Raw genomic sequence first — 23370 nt, 5'->3', positions numbered from 1 at the left:
GATGTTTTAGATTTTTCAACTGATGTAAATTCATGTTATATACAATTAACCACATTAAGGTGTACTCTTAGGGTTAAAAAACACTCCATGTAACTAACTGTCGTCTCTAGCTGTTTCCAAAATGCTTTCATTCTCTTAAGAGAAAGCACCAATAAAGAGCCACTTTCCTTTCTCCCAGCCTTTGACATCTCCCTGTCTGATTTACTGAATGTGGATTTGCCTGTCTAGACTTGACCTTCAAATGCTCTTAGAAAAATAGTAAGACTGGTGGGTCGAGAAGGAGTAGGAGAATATGAAATACCATGAAAACACAGGCAACCATCAGGGTCTTGCTTCTGGCTGTAGGTAGCAGGATAGTCTCCTATACTGTGGGCATCACAGGTATAAGAGGGTCAGGGGTCCTTGGGGTTGGGCTCTGTCACATGGTCACCGCTGAGAAGCCCTGTGGTAAGGAAGCCTGCTGTGGCTTGACTGTTTCACAAATGTTCAGTGTTAGGAAGTGGGCCTCAACGAGAGGTTTTACACTTAGGGGGACAGATCCCTCACGAATGGATTAATGTCCTTCTCAAGAGGTTGCCACAGGAGCGGGCTTTTCTAAAGTGAGGCTGCCCCTTGTGTGCCGTCTCTGCGGCATGCACACACTTGCCCTCCCGCTTTTTTCACCATGAGACCCTCACCAGATGTGGTTTCCCACACTCGGACTTCTCCGCCTCTCCAACTATGAGCCAGATAAATCTCTGTCCCTTATAAATGATCTGGTCTCGGTATATACTCTGTTGTAGGAACAGGCAAAAGATTAAGACAACACCTGTTTGACTTGGTATAATCTGGACTAGACAGTTGAAACCTTCCTCGAAGCGCTCTTCAGCTTATCCAAGTGCTCCTGGGTTTCTACGGCTGTGACAGGATTGGAATTCAGCACTGTGCCCCCAGGCTGCTGCAGTATTGTTTTGACACACTGACCCAATCACCTCACACCTGGGCCTTCGACATCCCCATCTAAACACTGCAAGTGCTGACAGGCTTTGAGATCACACGGTTAGTGACTTGGTTTCTTTGGTAAGCGCCTGTCCCAGAGGGACGGAGGCGGGCTGTGTGATTGTATAACACGGTGCAGGTAGAGTAAGTACGGCTGAGTTTGAAAGTAGATTTATGTTCTTTGGCAACTAGAATCTTCTGGAAAGTCAGCTCGTTGTGTGAGGAACCTTTCTCATCGCATCTGGATTTTAGGGATCAGCAGATCTCAGCCATGATGGTGTAAGGTAGGCAGGGCCTCGTCAGTTTCAGTTTCTGTTTTTAATGACCCTGTTTCCTCAGAGCTTCTTCTGTGTATTAGCCGTGGAACTCCCAGCTTTCCCGACACAGGCTCTCATCCTCCTGTTGGCACTGTGTGGCTCGCTCTTCATTTTCCATGCTATAAACCTAGACTTTTGTTTCTATTTCTTTATTTCTACTGTAAGCAAGAAGAATCGCTACAACCCAAATCAGATCATCCTGCAGGCTCCGAGTGCCAGTTCAGCCGTCACAGCCCACTCCTCATCCTGGAGCCACACGCCTAAGAGTTTATTTCAGTTCTCTTGGTAGTTAGCCTACAGAACCTCAAATGAAACACTTACATGTTGTTTCTCAATTTTGTGGACTTTGACACTACCCATTAGGTCCCTGTTGTGTCAGACAAGGAGCTACTTACTTATACTATGTTCCAAGTGTGTCTCTCTCTGTTCCTCCCTCCCTCCCTCCCTTCTTGCTTTTCTGATGTTAGGATCCAATAGTTGTACTCCCGACTAGGTGTCTCAATTGTCTTAGGATTCCTGAGACCCTAGGGCCAAGCTTGTGGCTTTCAGTATCTGTAAAGTGCCTCACCAGATTCCAGTCTTGCCTCTTGCATTAGAAGACAGGACTGAAAAGGTCTCATCTTCTAGGGCATACCCTGCCCCCTTCCTTCCTTTCATTTCTTTCCTGTTATTTCATCTGGCTCCGCATTCGAAGGGGCTGGATTTGGGGAGTAATAGAACAGGATGCTTCCTCGCCTCTCGTTCTAGTAGTCTCAGAGAAACTGGGGTTCAGTGAGGGTGACCTGCCTCCACTTTCCAGCCTGCAAGGGAGACTTGGGAAGGTCAACATCCCTTCCCTTCCAGCATGGGAAGCACTGAGCCAGAATAGGCTGGTGTGGCAGCGTGCCCTGTGTGATTAAAGATGATTTCTTTTGCTGCCGAAGACACCAGGCCGTGAGAGGATTTACCTCGAGTCCATTCAGATGGCAGGGCTGGGCCTTGTAAAACAAGGCCCGGCAATTACTGCCGCGTGGAGCCGCTCTCCAGCCCGGGCCTGCACAAGCTTCATGAGAGCCAGGGAGCCGCAGTTCATGGAGGTCCATCGGGTTCCCTCCTGGAGCTCTCCTTGTCCCAGCTTGGAGGACAGAGAATGGGAGTGGTGGAGCAAGGATGGTCACCTGCCCACAGGTGGCTTGGGATCTTGAGCCTGCTTCTACTTTTATAAGGCTACCGCGACCCATCTTGTTGGTGCCGCCAACAGCCACCATGGTGCCGATTCTCTTCCCTTTATTCATCTCTGTGTTTGGTTTTTAAAAGCAACACAAGGCCAGTCCTTTCTTTTATAGTTTGAGCACCCCTTATCTAGCAATCAAAAAAGAAAAAAATCAAAATATTCAAGCATTTTCCGCTTTTTTGGGGGTGATGTGACACCACAAATGGAAAATTCCACATTGTGAAACTTCGGGTCGTGCACAAAACCATGGGCAATTCTACATAAATTGCCCTTCGGGATGTGTGATATGATGTGTGTAGCGCATAAATGAATTTCATGTTTGGGCTTGTTTTGCATCTCCAAGCCATCTCACTGTGTGGTGGCAACTGAGCAGCATCCGATGCAGAATGTTCTGGTCCCAGGCCCTGGGGATACAGACAGCCACCTCTGCAGAAGTTGATAGCACCCCACCGTATCGTGAAGGCATCTGGGCTGTGGACTGGTCAGAGTGAAGGGATGGAGGGGCCCCAGAGGTTTTCCTTGCTGTTCCTAGCGTACAATATAGGCCTCCCTCCATGTCTCCCTGCCAGTAAGTTCAGGACCTCACAGAATAATGGCGTTCCTTTGGATGGTTTTCTGTTGTTGTTGTTGTTTGTTTGTTTGTTTGTTTTTATGCTAGGACAGGGTTCTTGGAGATCCACAGGATTTTAGAATGCTGTAGGGTCTTAGAATTCAACATTGCTCTCTGTGATCAACAGGTCCAAAGTGTGAAAGCTCCCATAGGACCCCACGCAGTCTCTGCTTCAAAGCTTCATGGTTATGAATTAGCTGTGTTCTGAGATTTAGGGCTCATGGGTGGGTCTTTTATAATGAAGAAGTCTGCAAACTGCTGTGGTTATCCAGGGCACAAGCAGGCTTGCTCCCTCCCCCTCTCCCCTCCTCCTCCTCTCCCTCCCCTCTGTACCCTTTTCTCTCCTCTCTTCCTTCCTTTTTTCCCTCCAGCCCTCTCCTCTTTTCCTCTATCCCCGGCTCCTCCAGGGCTCCCTCCAGGATACATGCCTGTCTACTGGGTGCCATGGGCAACACAGACACCTGGAAAAATTTGCCCCTGTGTCCTAGGAACTTACAAGCTCCACTCATAGTAACTGTACTAGGGCAGAGCACACACCGTCTTCCAGTGGGAGCTGTTTTTGTGCTCTTGAGATGGTGCTGACTACATGCCCTCAGAAACCATCCTAGTCCACTTCTCCATAGTGATTCCCACTGTGGTAATGGTGCCCTGCTCAGCTGAAGCCACAGGATGCTCTTGTGAGTTTGTGTCCTGGGCAGCCCTGGGGAGCCTGGGATGGCCTTGCTATAGTTATGGACAATGGGTTATCTCCTTACTTGATGTTTCAGGCAGTTTTGTTCCTATGCATAGCAGAAATTCTTCTTCTTCTTACCAGTTACCAGTGGGAAGCAGAAGTATATGCTGAGGCCCAGCATTGGCCCTCTGGGAAATTGGGGCTGTTCAGAGGCTCAAGAGAGTTGGAAGTCTACAGTGCCTTAGCTTCTGGCCTCCTTGTTTCTTCCCAGCGTAGCTCCCGCTGCCCTGATATGAGCGCACTCTCTCTCTCCCCCATCTCATTTTTTAAACTCACTCGTTTATTTATTTCTGTGTAGAAAGTCAGAGGGTGGGTGGCAGAAGGAAGATGGAGGGTGCCGTGGTCGGAGGATGGGTTGTGGAGACGGTTCTCTTTCTGCTTTATGAATGCAGGAGACTGACTTCAGGTTGTCAGGCTTGGCAGCCATCATCTTTACCTGCTAAGCCACCTCACTAGCTTTCTCTTCTAGGCTTTTAACTCACTAGGATGTATTCCCAAGAGCTAGTGGCTCTGTGGGGACTCCCCCAAGATTCCTTTTGCTCCGTTCTGGGCGTGTGTACAACTGCACCCCAGTCAGTCTGAGAGTGGCCTCGACTACAGTGGAACCCGCCAGTATTATTTTTTACAAATGCCACCCTTTCGGATTGATTTGGTCTGCAGTGGGATTTCTGCAGGTCCCAGCAGTTCTTATTGATTTCAGCAGCTTGTAAAATATAGGTTTATTTCCTCCTCAGGCCATTTGCCATTTCTTACCCTACCCTTGGCCCTAAGCCTAGGGAGCCCAGGACAAACTCCGGTTCATAACGGAGACTGTGCCAGGTATTGGGACTTCTTTGTAGAAAGGAAGGAAGCAGAATCTGGCTCTCTGAGTCTCGGAGGGACGACGGGTGTAGATCCCACTTATCGCCCCACAGATACTATCAGTGCTGAATCCACGCATTCTAAAGCGATTAGCTGACAACTTTGTGCTAGCTAATGCAATGCTAGCTAACGCAATGCCAGAACCGTGAGTCACTCCATCACAGGTGCAGACAACAATGAGCATGCTCCGTCACCACGGTAACGGGAACATTGTATTTGCCTCAAACCAGGAGAAATCTACTTTCAGTCCTCTGGAACGAGGATGTTTCCCACACTGTCCCACAGCTGTTCTCCCTAAGGCTGTTCCTCATGCAGCAAACTGTCACGGTTCCGGTCACTGCCACCTGAATGAATGGCTGTCCTATCACACTACATACAGATGGCTTCCCCCTTTTGCTACTTCAGAGGGGCAGCCAGCATCTCATGCCCTGAATGCCAGTGCAAACTCAGTAACTGAATGTTTTCCCCAGGCAGGGAAGGATGACTTGGTGACAAAGAACTAGGCTTTCAAAGTTTGACAGATTTGGCTCAAGTTCCGACTCTGTCACATGTGAGAATGTATTTCTTCCTCAGCTGCAGCATCCCTCCGAGTGAACTGGAATAGACCCCACTTCACCAGGCTATTGCAAAGACTAAGTTCAAGTGTGTTTAAGTGCTTGGCACATAGCTCAGGAGGAGGTAGTTCTGAGGATGTCAACAGTCCCAAGAGATGACTGTGCCCAAGACAACTCCCTAGAATTCTGAGCTCTGGGCTGTGGGTCTCATGAACCTTGGCTGATTGGGTAATGTGTCACACAGCAGCCTTGGGGAGACACTTCAGGAGATGATTCTGGGTGGCATCAGCAAGTGGGGTTTACTCCACAGAAACTGGAGGCTCAGGGCAGAGCCTGGGTGCTGATAGAGCTACTGAGATAGAAACCATTCACCCAGCTGTGGAAGGCCGGGCAGTGCGTATGACAGGAGCAGGCACTCAGAGCAAAGACAGTGTGGTCAGGATTGCTGACTGGCTGGCGGAACTCTGAGCCCGTCTTTCCTTGCCCATGCCCATGGTTCAGAGCATCAGAGGCACAGGACACATGCCTTCACTCTGGGACCCTAAAGGGCCCCTTTTGGCTAAGCTGTGGGGGTTGGAGCTGGCACCTGGAACCGTAACCACAGAGAAATAGCCCACGGGGGAGAGATAATTTTCTAAAAAAGGAATGAGGAAAGTGTCCTTGGCAGCAGAGGCAGCAGATGACTGTGAGATCTTGGATGGAAGATTTGGGTTTCTTTTCTGAGAGCGAGAGACTTGGATGAGATGCACTTAGAAGACGGTTCTGTTCTAATAGGAGGACACTAATTATTAAAGGGGACAACTCTTTCCCCGAGAAGAAATAGGAATTAACATTGTTAGTCACCTCCATTTCTCATTGGTCTCCTAAAACTTTCTTTTTTTTGTTTTTTTTTTTTGGGGGGGGGGGTTTGAGACAGGGTTTCTCTGTGGTTTTGGAGCCTGTCCTGGAACTAGCTCTTGTAGACCAGGCTGGTCTCGAACTCACAGAGATCTGCCTGCCTCTGCCTCCCGAGTGCTGGGATTAAAGGTGTGCGCCACCACCGCCCGCCCGACTCCATAAACTTTCTACCCCCGGTTGCTGCAACATATGTTTAATTTTTAATAAAATAGTTATAGAAAATTAGAGTCAACCAGTGTATCTGCCACTTATATTTTTAAGATCAGCTTTCTAGGGCTGACATTTGCAAGGAAAGAAAGATTATTTTACGAGTACAGATAGGGTCTGGTGGGCTCATGCCTATAATTCTGGCACTTGGGAGACTGAAGGAGATAGGTCATGGAACTGTAGCTAACCTGGGAAAACCAGACAGCAGACATGCACATATAGATGAGTGGCTGGGCGAGTGACTACACCATCATAACCAGCATGTGAGATGTGGCACCCCTTAGTATCCACAGGGCATTGGTTAGATGCACCCCAGAGCTCCAAAATCTGCGGATGCTCAAGTCCCTTATACAAAGCAGTACCGTATCTGCACATAATTTTGGTACATCTGCTAGCATATTCTAAATCATTGCACTGTTCAGGGAACAATTACCAAACCCTGCACGTTCCGTTCATACTTGCAGCCCTTGTTTGGTTGCCTGTTGAGTAACTGATCATCTGAGGTGCCTTCCCCAGTTCTCATTTGCTGTCATTTTTATCTCCTCTGCTCCCACCTGCCTGCCCAGGTCACCTCTATCATGAGGATTTGTTTTGTCTGTTCTAGAATTTCATAGAAACAGATTGTGTAATTGAATCTAGATTCTTTTTGCACTAGACAATGTCCAAAATTGATTCTGAGAATTTTCTGCCGTTGTTTTTTTTTTTTTTTCTTTTCCATACTAAGTAGAGTCCCATTGGTTGAACTGACTTCGGCCTGTTTATCCACTTGTCAGTTAGGGAACACTTGGGTTCTTTCCAGCTCTTATGTCTTCTGGGTAATAGCTGTGGACATTTGTGTACACGTCTGTCGGACACAGCTTTGTTCCCCTTGCACAAATACTTTGGCAGGGGACTGCTAACAGCGCCGTAAATATGTGCTTGACTTCATAAGAAATGGTGAAAATGGTTTTGAAAAGTGTTGGCCTCAATGTGCTCATCACATGCTGCCAGATAGGAACTTCTAATTATACTACCTTCTCGCCAGCTCTAAGGCAGTTCTGTTCCTGACCATTTCAGTGAGTTTGGTCCCGTGTTTTTCCTAAAAACGAAGGATGATGAACATTTGCCATGCAATCATCGCCTTTTCTGGATTTGACAGGGTACTGACACTGCCAAATGCCCTTCCGAAAGAATGCAGTACTTGCTGGCATCAAAGACCTTGCCTGTCCCCCCTGTTCTGTTCCCTTTTTCCCTTTTTTTTTCCCTGAAGGTAATCAGTGGTCTGTGGTTAGTATGCTTTTTCCACGAATGTGTTTTAAATTTTCATTAGCATTTGTATGTATACAAAATAGTATTAAGCAATGTCATGTGTGTTTTGAAGCCTCCCCAAAATGCTCCATTCTGTATTTACACTCTTGCAATTTGCTCCCCCACTCTCCAATTTTGAGGTTTACCCGTGTTGCTACAGGCGGACCTAGTTTGTTCTATCCATCGCAGGGTTCTCTATCGCGCAGATTCTACCTGTATCCCTACAGACTGGTGTTCTGATGTGCAGCCTGTGCTAGTCTCCTTGTAGGCTTGTGTGCGCGTTCCTCTGGGGCTAGTGCCTAGAAGGAGCGTATTCTTCTGAGAGGTGCATCTGGACTTTGCTAGATAGTGCCAAGTGGTTTCAAAGAGATTTCAAAAATACATGCTGCCACCCACCGAGTGCCAGAATTCCCAATTCCCATTTCAAGGCAATCAGGCTCGGTTCTGCCACTGAGGGTTTACAGGGCCACATCTTGGGTTAGCCTGCATTTATGGGTCCTTTGTTGCTAATATTGTTGGGAATGTTTCATATGTTGGTGTCCCATGTGCGTGTCCCATCCCTTCAGCCTATGCAGCTCAATTTAACTGTCATGCTAGCTTTTAATCCTTGTTTTATCATGCATTTTCACTGTGATATGATATTTTTCTCATGGAAATTTCCACAATAATCTAATCAAATTTATTAACCTACACTTTTTGTCTTTTATGTCTTAGGAAATATCTTTTTATCCCTTGGTTATAATATGGCCTAAAGTACTTTCTCTAAATAATTAGGGGAAGGGTGCTGGAGTTTGAACCCAGGCCTTGTGCATGGTAAGCAAATATTCTACCACTGAGCCATGCCCCTGGCTCTTTTCATTGAGTTGATGGGTACTTTGCCATATTTTTCACATGTCTGTGTTCTATTCCCAAGCTGGTTCTTCTGGTTGGAGGGCGGGACTGTTTGTGAATCAGGTGCTCATCACTTTAATTATCATGGTGCTATAAGAATTCTTTGAAGGAACAGGTCCCTACTCTTCTCAGATGTTTCTGGTATTTGTGACATTCACAGTTTCCACTGAATTCTAGAAGTAGCATCTTGTTCCAGGAACAACCTTTGGGATTGATGTTGAAATGGCATTATATTTCACTTCTTTATTTATTTTTGAGACCATCTTGCTGTGCAGCCCTAGCTTGCCTGAAATTTAGTGTGTATACCATGCCAGCTTAGACTTGTAGGTAAGCCTCTTGCTTCTGCCTCCTGCGAGTGTACAGCACCATACCTGGCTGGCACTGTGTCTTGTGATTATCTTGATGTGATGGTTAATCTTGATTGTCCTTTTGACTGGGTTGAAAGATGCCTAGGAATCTAGCAAGACACATCCTTGGGCTTAGCTGAGAGGGTATTTCCAGAGAAGGTTGGCTTGTGGGAGAACAGCTGAGGAGAAAGATAAGCCCTGACTGTGGACAGTCCCATCTCATAGGACCCAGATACAATGAAGGAGGATGGTGGAGAAGGCTGGTGAGTACAGGCATTGTCTTTCTTCTTCCTGGCTATTGTGGTAGGAGCTTTTTGGCTCTTCCCTGACACACCCTCCACCACGACAGACTGAAACCTCAAAAACAGTGAGCAAATAGGTCCTTCCCTTATGCTGTTTCACTTGGGTATTTTGAAATCAAGTTTTTCAAATGACCATACTAAGTAGTGTGTTTTAGGGTGTATATCTCAGACTATCCTTTATTCTTCTTCTCCCTTCCCCCTTGCTGGTGGCCCTGTCCCTCCACGCAAAGACACCCCCCATTCTGCTTTCATGTAACATATATCCTGTAATTCTTTTGTCCCCCAACCTTGGGGTCTCTTAATACTTCCTCATAGTCTCCCTCAGCCCCCCAACTCTGTGGGTTCATATATATGTATATGCACACATATGTCTATGCATACATATGTATATGCACATAGTCATTCTCCATATACATCTTGTACCCAGCGATGATAAACTAACTCAAGAAATTGGTATCAGGGAAATTTGTTGGGGAATTTGAAAAACTTGAAGGAGCAGAGCAGAAAAATGTTATCGTGGTTTAACTATAACCACTATATGGGTGGTTCTGCGAGAGCTCAGAAAGCCAAATGCCTGCAGGAAGTATGCAAGCAGTGGGGGTGCAGGCGCTTTTATATGGGCATGAGGAATCCATTAGGAACTGGACCAGAGACCATTCACGTTGCATTCTGGTATAAAACTTGTTTACATTTTGTCCATGCCCTAAGACGTTGTAGGAGGATGAGTTTAAAGGTGATGTGCCAATTAATTTGGCACAAATGTTTGTATCAGGCAGTCCAGGCTGTAGTATCATCATTTCTGGCTGGTTTTCACCAAATTCTCAGTGGGAATTAAGAAGCACAAGGGAAAGCAGAAGGTGTTTTTTAAATAACCGCAAGTTGCCCAGCAACATGGGTGTAAAGTTGGGGCTAAGATGACATGGTTTCTGAAAAAGATCACCAAAAATCCGTTAAGTATTTTGTCCTGACAGTAGGGAAGACAGCTTGAGAACACCTCAGGATTAGCCAAACCCGTTTCAGGCTGAAGGGTCTGGAAGAATAAGTTAATTAAAAATGCTTTCCCTTCCCATGAGAAGGCACTTTTGGGGCCCCTTACTGACAAAGGGCCACCTAGGAAATGTTTCTCCATGCGTCATTGCATCTTGGCCAGCTTCTCAGGCATGGAGAGCACAGTGCAGTCTTGTTTCAAGATGCCCAACAGTAGTTGTTCAAGCTGGTGTGAGGAGTTGCCATTGTCTACATGATGCTGGTTTTGCAAGCCTGCTGAATGAGAGGGTTTTATAGGGACACAGAGGCTTCCACTCAGACTTCAAAGAAAGGTTTTAGAACAGTGATTCTCAACCTGTGGGGTTGCAAACCCTGGGATCACCTATCAGAGATTTACACTACAATTCATAACAGCAGCAGAATTACAATTATGAAGTAGCAACTAAATAATGTTATGGTTGAGAGTCACCACAACATGAGGCACTGTATTAAAGGGTCGCAGCATTAGGAAAGGTGCCTGCAGGGATCAGGACCTTGTCTCGTATTGTCTTCCAAAGAGGGCTATATGTGAAGGGATGAGGGTGAAGCTGCCAGCCCCACAAAGAAGTCACAGGGGCTGTTACAGACAAAGCCACATAGACGAAGCTGTGCAAGCCTGACAGAGCTCATCCCACCGAGCTTGAGATGATCCACATGGAGTCGTGGAATTTGCTATTTTTCCTGTAGGTTTCATCCAGCTTTGGTCTGATCCTTCCTTGCTGTTCTCCCCTTTTCCCTTTCGGAATGGGACTATCTACACTGTGCCATGGTTTTTGAAGTATGCAATTTATTTTGTTTTGTCTTACAGGTGCTTACCACTAATACTTTGCCTTGAGTCTCACAAGAGATTTTGGACTTGGGCTTTTTACAATGATAGAATTTCGAAGCTATGGGGATTCTGGGAGACGAGCTGCATGTGTTTTGCATGATATGGACGTGAACCTTCAAGGCACAGAGGCAGAATCCTATGGTCTAAATAGGAAATCTCCCCTCCAGGTCCATAGTTAAAGGCTTGCTCTCTGGGCGATGGCACTATTTGGGGAATTTCTGCAAACTTTAGAAGGGAGAGCCTAACTGGAGGCAGGTGGTCACAGAGGGATATGCCCCCTATCATGCTTCCTGCTCCCCATTAGTGGAGTAGTCTTAGCTAAATACTTCTTATTCCCCAGACACAGCCGCCTTCAGTACTGCAAGGCGGCATGCCCATTCACCACCGTGACAGTGATGTTTGGTTATAGGAGACTACGACATCCATTTTCCCTGTAAAACTTGCAACTGGATTTCTTCTTGGCCTCTGCTTCTCTGATAGGAAAACAGCAACAAAGAGTAAATCGTGGTGAGAACAATTGGAGGAGTCCGTTTTTTCTGTCCCTTGGTCCTTCCAGATGTTTCCTTCTGCCTTTCCATCTGTCCTCACATACTGTCAGCCCCTGTCAGCTTTCACCGTGATGGAAGGAACACCCCAGGCTGGTCTGTAGAACAGTTGCCATCTTGGGATCTTCTTTCTGAACCTACCCTTAGTTTTCTTTGCTTCTCTTTTGCTTTTTAAGCCATTTCTTGGGTCCCACTCCTTCCAGTTCCTTAACTTTCTGACATTTTTAAAGCTCTCCCACCCACCCCCCGCAGTAAATTTCTGCTAAGGAAATGCAACTGTCCTGAACCTGCAACTGTAAACATATTCCGTAAATGCCATATCTCAGTCTGGCTTGTCACCTGGCCTCTGGGTGTCCCTGAGACAGAGGGCTCTGGACTCCTTCCTGCCACTTCCTCCCCATTGGGGGAGAGCGGGTCACTGGCTGCCATGGGTGGAAGGGTTCTAGGACATACTTTTCTCACCTCAACCTGACACGTGCCTTTGAGCCTCATTTCCCTTCCTCTCCCCACAGTGTACAGGTTCCAGCTTCCTCCTCCATGTGCTATCAGCCAATTACCCACTTGCCTTCCATTCTCTGAGATTTTGTTTCTGCATCCTATTAATTGTCAGCTCCTGTTTTATTTTATTTTCCTCTTGGGGGCTTTGTACCCAATTCTTTTCGAGTCCTTTTCACCGAGTATCAGGGGAGCATGGAGGAGACAAACTGCTTTCATTCAGCCATGTGAACCCTGAGTATTTACCATGTGTTCTCATTGTTGCCAGCTCATAGGAATGCTGGTAGTTTCTACGAATAGACCCTGAGCTGCTTGTTCCTTCTGATTGTTTGTATGATTTTTTTGGATCTTAGAGGCAAACAATTCTAATGCAGGAGGATGTCAGCAGTTTCTCACTTCATAGTCCTTTTATTTCCTATCTCTTTTTGTTGTTGTTGTTGTTGTTTCAATATAGTATTTAAAAATCAATAGTAGTGAATAGCCTTTTTTCTTATTCTTGATTTTAATGAAAAAGCATCCTTTGTTTCCCATTAAATATAAAGTAATTATGATTTTTCTCGTGATAATTTACGAGACTAAAAAAATCCCCTACTATTCCTAATTTGCAGGAGCTTTTACCCCAGCTGGGTACTGACTTCTGGCATGTCTAGTGTTCATTCTGTATGTAGGTTAGTTAGGCTGTGTGTGCACACACCCAGGGTAGGCAGGCTGTACGACTCAGCAGATACTGGAGGAGGAGAATCGAGGTGAGAAGAGAAAAAGTGATGCTGTTTGAGCCAGCACAGAGGTCAGACACATGGTGGACAAGCAGCCATGGGGTGGGGAGGGGACCTTTACAGGAAGAGAAAGGAAGCCCAGAGTGTGAGGGAAAGCATGTTTGAGAGAGAGAGAGAGAGAGAGAGAGAGAGAGAGAGAGAGAGAGAGAGAGAATGAGAAGTTACGATTTTCTAGGTGATTTAGAAAAGCTGCATGGCAGTGTGTGGCCCAGTAAGCTAGTAGGCTAGCGGCAGGGATTCTGGAACCAAAAAAAAAAAGTACATTATCTGATTAAAGAACTAATTATTCTTGTAGTTTTAGCATAGTTAGCCTGTGCTTTTAAAGCATTTTATTTATCATCATTGCGTGTGGATATATGCTATGTGTGTGAGCGTGTGTGCTGTGCATACCTGCGGAGGTCGGAGGAAAACTCTGTAGAGTCAGTTCCCCCTCCACCTTTACATGGGTTCCAGGCTTTGAACGCAGGTCCTCAGCCTTATGTGACAAGTGCCTGTAGCTGCTGAGACATCTCAGTGGCCCAGCCTGTTTTGTTTTTCCCTTGTAATCTTTTAGTGTGTTGAGTTTGTTGAGTTTTCTGATGCTTTTCACACCTCTGCGTGTCTAAAATTTGCTAATGTTTATTTCAAATTTTTACACTTCCAAGCTAAGTGGGGTTAGGAGGCAGGCTTTTAAATTCCTTCCCTCTTGTGTTATTTTCCTTTGAAGTTGTCTGAAGTTTCTCTTGGGGTGTTATAAATGGAGCTAAATGTTTTCATCCTAATTTCTGAGCAAGATTGTTAGCTATTGTCTACTCCTTAAACATTTGTGAGAACCTAGCAGAAAAACCACACGGGGCTATTAAGGTTTTAAACATCGATTTTTGACCCCTTGAATTGATTCCTTGGAAGGTTATCGATTTCTACAGGGTTTCTAATTCCTCTTGAATCAATCTGGATATTTTTATTTTTCTCAAAAGTTGTCACTGGTGGCAAGAGATAACAAACACACAGGTAGTTCCGGGACTTGTTGAAAAAATAGTATCTTTAGCTCATCCCCACTGCCAGCACTCAGAATGTGGAGAAAGATCAAAGGCAAAACATGCTGGGAATTTGTATTATTCAGAAGGAGAAAAAGCTATTGATTAATGCTGTACTTGAAGTCAAGTGTCCTTGTTCAAAATATCAGTGTAACCACCTACATAGTACAAATGGACTTTATAAATGCCAGATTTGTCAAGGAAGAAGGGAAATAAAATATAGTCAATGTAAGGCAAGGCAAGAGGGTCAGACAATGCCGTGGAAACCTGGTGAGAAGGAAGTATGTCTTCAGGGTGGCTCTTGGGCAGCACCCCTTTGAGGAAGAACTGATGGATGCTCCCTTGGCGCCCATATTAAGCACCTGTCACTACTCAAGTCCCTAATGCACTACCCATTTGCTGTCTTTCCCTCCTGCAAGAAGACCAGGCTGGGTCATTGATCTGTGTGCTCAAGGCACCTGACACGGTAACTGTTTGAATAAACATGATGCATGAATAAATAAGGAGACATGTCACTAATTCCTGAAAGGCTGCTCAGTGGGGCTGACCTACTCCAAAGAGGCAGTTTAATGTCATGGTGGATCAGTGAGCTGGGGACGGGGGAAGTACACACAGTCTTGAGTTCATCTAGGGAAGTGAGTTGGTGTGAGACGTCTCGCTGGCAAGCCCTGCAGCTGCCTGCATGACTGCTACACACTCCATTGGCACATCCCTGGAAGGTATCCTGCATTGGTAAAATAGCCCATGGACCTGACATTGGTGTTTCTCAAGCATGAATGTGCTCGTAGGTCACTGGGCTGCACTTGTCATAACCTGATGATGGAAGAGTCTGGAGTGATCTGAATGTGACGTTTATGACAGGCTCAGTGGTGGCCATTCTATGGCTATGCTTTATGTCACAGGTTCAGGCTGTCATTTACACTCAGATGCTCCTCCTGGCACTCAGTAACCAAAAAGGAAAAAAAAAAAAAAGGACAATGAGTTAAAATTTAAGTTTTTTGACTTCTTGGCTAGGGTGTGTATAGAATCCAGTGCTGCACTGGCCAGGGTGGGGGTCCCTCCTCGGCCTCAAAATTTACATTAGCAATCCAGCTTGCTCTGGCTCTTCCTGGGACTGCAAGGGGTGGGACTCACTCCTTAGGTGGCTGCACAGTGACCACCTCTCCCTCGCTTTCCTGTTTCTCAGGCTGAGCGGCACAGCCTGTCAGGACATGCTGCTTCCTGGGAAGCCCTTGTCTCTGTGATTCATATGTCACTGTCTTTGATCTCTGGCTCCACCACACTTTAGGCACACAATCAAAATCCCATTTCCTTGTCTCATTTCAGCTCCCTCTACCCTGTTGTCACTCTGGTCCCCAGGCAGGAATACCACCTTTTTGTTTTTGTGTCAACCACCTGTTCTGGGCACACGAGGGATGGTGGCATGGATCAAAGGCTGACACTCACTCTCCTCTTTTTATTTTAGTTCCCTGGTTTTAGACCATGGCATAGAACCGGTAGGAAGTGCCTTCAATGGCAGGGCCACAGATACATCAATCCTGGGGCCACAGGCACCTGCCTTTATAAGTCCTGTTTTCTGGGCCTTGCCAACCATCACTGTGGCTCCTGCTTGGGAACAGCATTGGCAGACAGTCTCTTCTATCCACTGTGGCCCTGTGGAGTGGGCGTGGGACAGGTGTTGAGCATAAGGACGGAAAGAGGCTTCTGTCGGAAAGTGATGGAACCGGCCTTTCTGAGGCGGTGCTTTGGTTCTGGGGCTTCATCGAAAGCTTATTTTCCACCACAGAATTCTCTGGCATGGCAGGTAAAGCTGTCATTTGAATACCCTTGGGGCTGTCTCCAAGCCCTGAGCAAGGAAACCTATCCTGGCTCTTCATTGGCCACACTCTGCCAATGGAAGCAGTGGCTACTTCAGGGTAAGCAGAGGGTTTGCAGTGTTAGGAGACAGTCAGAGAAGGGGAGAGGGCTGTGACACCAAGTCCTTATTCCTTATAAGCCAATACTGCAAGGGACCTCGGGTAAAGTAGGGGCTAGAGGATTGTACAAGGTGTCAAACTGGCATGGAGAAGTGGGAATCTAGAATTAGGTCCCTGGTTCTTATAGCGAATGTGTAATTCTGGCTTCCTTATGCTCTTCTACCATCTTGATGCCCATCATCTCCAAGATCACATTTATTTATTCTGCCTCTGTCTCTCTCTCCTTAATCACTTCTTAGATTCAAAGTGGAGCAAGAGGGAGGGCCTTGTTGCTAGTATTTTTCCTCTGCAAAAGTTTAGCTGATAGTCTGGCATGCAGAGCAGAGCCCAAGAAGGCAGGATTTAGGGGTGAGCAACAACACATTGGGGTGGAAGGTGTTTTAGGAGGGTGGGGCCTCTGACCCAGGCTACTGATGGGTGGTATTTTACAGTCCCCAAAGCTGGAGACAAAAATGAGAAGGTAGGAGCTGGGACAAGCTTGAGGTCTGGAATGGAGGAGTAGGGCACACAGGGAGCAGACTGAGCCAGACCGGACAGGCTGAATAGTACCTATAGTATGTTGCAGTTTTCCTCTCCCAATGGAAGCTTTGTCCAAATGAACCAGAGTTCCCAAAGTGCTAGGCCAAGACACACTTAGATGAGTACTACAGTGTGGATCTGGAATATTCTCTCAAGTTCCTGTTGAGGGCTTAGTCCTTAGGCTGTGTTCCTATTAATAGATGGTCAAGTCTTCAGGGTTTGGAGCCAACAGGAGTTGGGTCGCTGCACCATACTGTGGATGGAGATACTGAGACTCTAGCCTTTCTTTCCTCTTTCCCTGGTTGGTCTCCTAATGACCACGAGTCGAGCAATATTCTCCACCACTCCTGCCAAGATGCTGTCTGCTCCACGGGACCAAAAGTCATGGGGTAAGAACCTCTCAAGCCAGGAGCCAGTATGTCTTTTCCTCACAATTATTTTGTCGGAGTGTCAGAAAGCTAACAGAATCATCTCTGGGCAAAACATTCAGTCCCAGTCCTATGGAGAGAAGACTTTTCCTTTTGCTCTTCTTACTGTTCATAACTGTGGTGAGAAGAGGGTTCTGATTGGGGCTGGGTGAGAGAATGCTCCTCAGGCAGCAACATCCACCTAAGGCCAATATCCTTGCTGGATTTTCATTGTGACCATTTTTAGGATTGCCATAGTTTCCTAGCGAATGTTAATAATCTCCTATTTGAAGATGAATATAACACTTTCTTTTCAGCCATTTTTAAAGGAAGAAAGTGAGTCCTTTAAAAATATTAACAAAAAGAAAAGCTATATTAAGTTTTCTGGAAATTATAATGGTGGTCAAGGAAAGACAGGCTTTAGGGAGTTACTGGGTATGGGGGTTAAAGGTCACTGGCTGCAGGGCCAAGTGGATGAGAGTTCAAACCCTTTAGCAGAGTGACTTTGGGCAAGTCATTTCATGTCTCTGTGCTGTGGGTGACTCCATCGTAAAACAGTGATGCTAATAGTGAGTTTCTTGGGTGTCAAATGTTTGGCCCAATGCCTGGCAGTCATTGTCAGGGGTAGTTATTGTTATATGAAATCCTCATCAGCTTGACATACTGACCCCAGAGGCTGGAATTCCTGGGCTAACAGTAGCCGTAGGCCAGCCATGGACCAGGGAGCTCTGTGGAACTAAGCTTTCTGTCAACAGCATTCCAGTAGATATCATCTGTCTAGAATTCGGTGTCAAGATTTTGCCACTTGGGCTAGACAGCTAGGGAGGGCCATTCCGATGAGCATTCTACAGCTAGGGAGCTTGAATAGCTGCCACAGAGGCAGGCAGGATGGCTCAGTAGGTTATGGCTATTGCTGCCATGCCATGGCGCGCACACCCTTCACACTAGGTGAATTAATGAATGAATGAAATAAAAAAGAATAGCATAGATGATCTGCTTTCTTTAGCAAGCCAGTTTGTAATGTCACCCCACAGCTGGGTTTGGGACGTTCCCACGCTTTCCTAAGTGATGATGGTGGCCCATGTCTTAAACCATTTCTGTATATAGTGTGGTTGATGTCAAACGCCTGCTTCTCATCCAGGAACCTGAAGTTTGGCCGCATGCTAGGCACGCCATGCCTGTAACCAGTCCCCAGTAATAATCCTGGGCCCTTGGCTCAGAGAACACTGCACACAGGCATGCATGAGGATCTGAGTTCAGATTCTCAGCACTGGAAAACGCCAAGAGTGACCACTCCCATGCTTGTAAGCCCAGCTCTGTGAGAGGAGGAGGCCAGAAGATATCTGGGGCTTCCAACTGCAACTGAACTCCAGGCCCAGTGAGAGACCCTGTCTCTAAGAAGTAAGGCAGAGAGTGACAAAGGAGGACCCCGATGTCCTTTTTTGAAGTCCACGTTTGTGTGTATGTGGCAGGGGCAAACTCTAGATCTGAGGACTCATGAGCTTCCCTGGTAGACAATGATTATGATTACACATTCTGCCACTGTCACCGCTGGAGGAATTCAGCATGCCCCGTGTGACTCCATCTGGAGAGGATTTCCCTGAGGAGGACTCTGCAACATGATTTATTTACTCAGGGTTTTATCTCTGTCTCCATAGCCCTTCATGGAGTTTGCTTTGTCTCCTCTTGCTGAAGTAGGACCGAGAGCTGTTTCCTGAGCCTTACATGTTCTCTTAGCCAACCTGAAAACCTAGGACTGGTCTTGGGGGACCCCAGTAGTCTGTCTCTGTCTTCAGATTAAGGAAGGAGACCAGGGATGGCACCAGCAAAAGTCTTCCCAAAACCAAGCAGGAAGAGGCCCTATGAGACAGACTGAGACAGGCGTTGCTCCTGAGGAGAACCAGTCTCTCAGTAGCATGTAGGGTGGGACTTGCCTTCTTGCAGGACTAGTGTGATATGGCTCTGCTTCTCACTGAGCGGGGTAAACAGCTCCGGAGTCCCTGTTGGGAATCTTCACACATGGCTTACGCCTCAACTATGACTCAACTATGAGCGCTGAAGGACTGAGAACAATCCCAAATTAGTGACCGGGGTGAAGGTGGTGTCAGAGACACCACACCCTGGTCAGTTGTTGCCTGTAACAGCGGCCACCCTCTGAGATAGTGTCAGGGTGAAGGAATGTTAAGATCTGCTTCCCCCTGGGAGACCTGACTCATTTAAGGAGTGTGCCTTCAGCTGGGGCTCCGAATACCAGCAAGGGTAGAGGATCTTGGAAGCAGAACACTCGAGCTGTACTGATAAACAGCTGCTCTGACACAAGGACCGGACTAGGAGCGTTTGCAAGCACCCTTGCCTTAAGATCGGAGGTTCAATGGCTGGGTTGCTCTGTGGAGACCTCTATGGGGGCAGGGTAGCTTCTGTTCAGACTCCCCTCCTGTCCGCCAGGAGTACGCTCCGAGAAATGGAGGCCCCATTTGACTAGTTGGAGGAGTGGGGGAACTAGAATAAAATCGGAGGCAGAGGAGACCCAGCTGACACGGAATGGATGCTTGATTCTATCAGCTCTCTCTAGGACATTCTAGTAAGGATGATACTGGGCCACAGAGTTGAGAGAAGGGGCTGTGGCATACAGCAGGATACACGAGCACAGGTCAGTCCTATATGCTTTGTGTGCATCTGTTCATTTCCATCTTACCAAATGTATGGCTATTAATAACAGCATCATTATTATTTCCGTTTCCATGGGGATTACCTGTTCCAGACATTGTCCAGAGAGATCAAGTGGCTAGATTAAACCGGGTATAGATCTGAACTCAGCTCCCAAGTTTAATATAGTGATTGTGTGGGCTTGGTAAACTAGCAAGGTAGATGAAGGTCACCAGTGTCATGCTCCATGGTAGTGATGTCATAGGCTTTCATCATTACTTTTTTTCACTAATAGACCTTGAAATAAATAGGGAACCACTGAAAAAGTGAACCTTTTAGGCCACCCATATAGGCCTCATTTCGGTGTTGCAAGTGTTCTGGAAACCCCCTGGTTTTCTACACTTTGGGAAACCCCAATTCACAGTCTTGTTTCTTGAGCCGGGTATACAAACCACAGCGAAACGCCATCAGTCCAGTTTTGGCACCACTGTTCCCCAAAGCCATTTCTGTTCTCAGATCATGTATATCCTGAAACCGACACACACATCCTCAGGTTCTTCTCAGAGCTGAGCTCACCACACCTGATCTTCATGCAGCCAGCAGCCTCACGTCTTGTGGCTGGGGGCATCTGATAGCGCCTTTCAGAGATCTGTCTTTTCCTAATCCCCAGAAGCATGAATGGCTTTTGTGAAGAGTCCTTTGCAGCTATAACTACATTAAGGATCTTGAGATTGTCCTGGGTTATCTGGATAAGCCTTTATACAAATTACATGTATCCTTGATGAGGGGGCTGTGGGAGATCTGAGTTCACGTGGTTGAGAACGGGCATGCCCAGGGAGGCAAAGGCTGAAGCAACCCAACCATAAGGGGAGTGAGCAGCTACCAGAAGTTGAGCAAAGCAAGGGAAGATTTCTATTATTTCTATTACTGTTTCTATTACTTCTTACAGACATCCTACTCAAGTTGACTTCAAAGGAAAAGGGATTCTCTAGATAGATGTAACTGAACATTCCCAGAAAGTTCAGCTTCAGAAAAGGTTTGATCGGGTTGCTTTGTGAATGTCGGTGCACAGTGACATCTCTCTGCCTCTGCTTCCTTTTCTTTTTCTCCATTATGTCTTCTGCATTGACCATGTTCCATGAGGTGACTTGTCCAGAGGCCACCCAAAGCATCAGGCTTGCATTCTGTTCTCATAGTACCTCTTGCCCCTAATACTTCCTACCAGAATCTAAGGATTTGTTCTTATAGGACTGTCTTGGGTCATGTGCCCATCTTTGAACTAGTCACTCTGGCCAGGGAAAAAGATCTGCTAACTAGCCAGACTGAAATAATTTGTCCCATAAACCATGGGCATGGAAAATGGAAACTTGGGGATGTCTCGCCAGTGGCAGGAATATGCTGCACTGATCTGGATGTTGAAAGCTACTTCCATCCTGGTGCATGCAAAAACTGATATGATGCCTTGGGATCCCACAGTGGCTTCTACGCCATTGGATTGCTCTGGGTATTCTGGAGATGCCAAGCCAAGCTCCCCGCTACCCTAGCCTCTGGCACAGGAATCTCCTCCCTTCATCGGTTGGGGAATCCTGCAGCAGTTGCAGCTGCCATCCTGCTGGGACCATCCATTTGAAAGCCCCATTATCAAAGCATCTTTGAACTTTCCGTTGGGTTTCTGTGACTCATGTTGGATATGGGGAGGGAGGCCCGTGCTGGGAAATAGGAGAAGGAAATGTGGACCAGCACTCCCCTACAATGGGGCTTTCTTTGTCAGCGTCTTTGTGGGGAGTGGGGGCAACTCACTGGAGGCACTGAAGCCACAAAGGAACTGCTGTGACTGGATGGGAAAAATACAAATTTGAAAAGGCTTCCTGCCCCCCTTCATCTCAATTGCAACCAGGCACCCTGATCCTGGGAGTCTAAAGGAAGCTTTAGCTTTTTGGCCAGGGAGGATGACCGCTTGTCAAACCCTGTTCCACGGTGGGCCAGAAGGTGCCATGGTGAACAGGGACTGAACAAGCCATGTGACCAGAGTTTCAGAGCCAGATGCACAAGGCTCAGCCCTCGGTGTGGTGCCTGGTTAACACCCGGGGAAGATTATGACTCTGACAAAGTCCCTGGACCACCAAGGTCTCCATGCAGGTGCTGCTGTCCCCAGCTGCAGCCTCATGTCCTTGAGCAGTTAAATCGAATCTGAGCCGATTTCTCAGCGAGAACCCATGACCACAGAACCTAGATGGCTTCAGGTGACCTGCCATAAGGGAGGACATGGATACTAAATGAGATAACACATGGCTTATTGTCCTCCCGAAGCCAAGCTAAAGCCACCTGCGGACCATTGACATCAGGGTCTGGAAAAGTTTCCAGCACCACCTGGCAGATACACAGCAAACTCCCAGTGCCTGTGCAGCAGACAGCTTGGCACTTATGATCCTGAGTCTCAGGGTATCCCAGCAGCAGGCACCCACCTTGGTATGTATGATCCTGAGTCTCAGGGTATCCCAGCAGCAGGCACCCACCTTGGTATGTATGATCCTGAGTCTCAGGGTATCCCAGCTGTGTCAGGCTTTCCTAGAGCAGAGGTGGTGGTGGTGGCAGAGTTGCTGTGAATTTGCTGCAGAGAAGTCAAGTAAGTGTTTCACTGTGTCCTACAGAGGACATGGAAGAGGATTGTAGGGACCTTCCTGGGGTAGGGGATCTTAGGGACACAGAAAGAAAGACAGACAGAGACAGCGAGAAAGACCGAGACAGAAGCATCTCAGTGCTTCTGCGTATCTCTTGATGAGGGTGGAGGGAGTGGACACTCGCTTTCATCAGGATGACAAGGAGGTGGTGGCATCAGTAGGCTCTGCCTGGCTGTTACTTTAGGGGAAACCCCATTACATTAACATTGTGTCACAGTTAGCTCCAGCTGTCAACTTGACACAACCCAGAATCACCTGGGAAGAGTGAGTCTCAACTGGAAAGTTGCCTCCATCCGATTGGCCTGTGGGCATGTCTGGGGGGCGGGCATTTTCTTGCTGATGTTGAAGCTGCAGCCCACTGTGGGCAATACCTAGGGTGTGTAATAAAGTAGTTAAGTGAGTTAGTGAACTATGCTTCTCCGTGGTTTCTGCTTTAAGCTCCTGTGCTGATTTCCCTGTTACGGGGAAGCCCAATAAACCCTTCCCTCCTTCCCAAGTTATTTTTGGTCAGTGTGTTACCACAGCTCAGAAACCAAACTAGTCACCCTTCCCAGCCCCTTCTTGGCCTATTTTGGAAAATATGGCCAGAGAGAGAGGCACAGAAATGGTTTGTTTTTGCTAGGTAGGGAAGGTATATCCTTTCTGGGTGCTCTCCTGAGACCTTCACAAAGCACAGGATGTCCTGGAGCCCTGGCCCTTTCCCAGACTGTGCTATAGGTCTCACCATAGAGGACTGCAGGCCACCTTCAGGATCCTGGGGGCCAGTGGGCATTGTGGGGACTGATATCTCCAAGCTCACTAGAAAGGAACGTCAGCTTCTTGAAGCGCAGCATGATTGCAAGAGGAAAGAAAGGGAGACAGGTACTGAGGGTAGGAGCATCTCGAGCCGGCTACTTCCAGAATTCAGGGACTCTGGAAGCAGCTAATCCAGCTGCCAAGCAGAATTAGCTGTGTCACCTGAAGTTACTGAAGTCGCATGGATTCTATATGTATGTATGTGGCTTCTGCACATCAGATGCCTTTCATGGGCTTTTCAAGTTTTATGCTGGGCATCGTGGAGCACATCAGCATTTGGTAGGCTGAGATAGGCCAGCCTGGGCTACACAGTAAAACCCCACTTCAAAAACAAACAAACAAAAACAAAAAAACACAAAACCTTGGACTAGAGAGATGGTTCAATGGCTAAGAGTACTTGCCTTGAAAGCTTGGGGATGTGAGTTCAAATCCCCAGAACCCATGTAGATTCTTGCCCAAGTA

General features: G+C 47.0%; 1 protein-coding gene across 2 annotated transcripts in view; it reads left to right on the top strand.

Moving 5' to 3' along the window:
* The window catches only part of Gas7 (growth arrest specific 7), a 231851-nt gene that overhangs the window by 89669 nt on the left and 118812 nt on the right, over nucleotides 1-23370 (top strand). The gene's annotated exons all lie outside the window — the stretch shown is intronic.

The sequence above is a fragment of the Microtus oregoni genome, unplaced genomic scaffold (genome assembly GCF_018167655.1).
Source record: "Microtus oregoni isolate MIOR12 unplaced genomic scaffold, Mior012 000015F_ref0000493, whole genome shotgun sequence".
Taxonomy (NCBI): Eukaryota; Metazoa; Chordata; class Mammalia; order Rodentia; family Cricetidae; genus Microtus; species Microtus oregoni.
The sequence above is the reverse complement of the archived record's forward strand: the minus strand, read 5'-3'. Positions and strand labels throughout refer to the sequence as shown.